The 766-nt window shown below is 37.3% G+C and overlaps 1 non-coding gene across 1 annotated transcript; it reads right to left on the bottom strand.

Annotated features, from left to right (window-relative positions):
- Positions 1 to 228: 228 nt before the first annotated feature.
- On the bottom strand, positions 229 to 300 carry TRNAC-GCA (transfer RNA cysteine (anticodon GCA)). The gene has a single exon. It is a non-coding gene; the product is annotated as a tRNA-Cys (tRNA).
- Positions 301 to 766: the final 466 nt, after the last annotated feature.

Below are 766 nucleotides of genomic sequence, written 5' to 3'. Positions count from 1 at the left end.
ACCATTTATTAAACAGGGAATCCTTTCCCCATTGCTTGTTTTTGTCAGGTTTGTCGAAGATCAGATGGTTGTGGGTATGTTGTATTTCCTCTGAGGCCTCTGTTCTGTTCCGAGAAATTTAGGATGGGAAACTCCACCAACCACTCTCTGGGAGTGTGAGGGTAAAGGAGGGCTCATAATATTACAGCTCCAGAAGGCCTGCAGGGTTACCTCTAAAAGTCACCGCACAGGGGGCACCCGGATTTGAACCGGGGACCTCTTGATCTGCAGTCAAATGCTCTACCCCTGAGCTATACCCCCTCCCAACATTTTAAACATTTACTTTGAAGACTTTATAAATGCTAATGTGCCTTCTTTGATATGCGGTGAAACTATTTGTACTATTAATTAAGAATTATAGTGAAAGAATACGGAGATCAGTCAACAGTTTTGTTTTTGCACTTGGTTTTTAATATACAGAGTTGAAAAAAATAAGAACATATTAAAGTAAAAAAAAAATTATTTCAGCTTATGTTCTCAGATCGGCACATACTCAGCTTTCACTCCTATTGCTTTCATTTGCACTTCAAAAATGCTAAGGATCACTTTTAATGTTTGGAATGATGGCCTGAGTGCTTAGTAAATTGAAGGAAATGAAAAAGTCTGTGTTTAAAAATGTTGATATGTATTATTAAAAGAACATGAGATCTGTGGAGGCAAAAGGAGAACGTTTGTCTTCTGGAAAAAAAGAAAAAAAAAAAAAAAGATAGGTGAAATGCAGCCTTTT

This window comes from Saimiri boliviensis, chromosome 4, assembly GCF_048565385.1.
Source record: "Saimiri boliviensis isolate mSaiBol1 chromosome 4, mSaiBol1.pri, whole genome shotgun sequence".
In the NCBI taxonomy this organism is placed as follows: domain Eukaryota; kingdom Metazoa; phylum Chordata; class Mammalia; order Primates; family Cebidae; genus Saimiri; species Saimiri boliviensis.
This window is presented reverse-complemented; position numbering and strand designations above follow the sequence as displayed.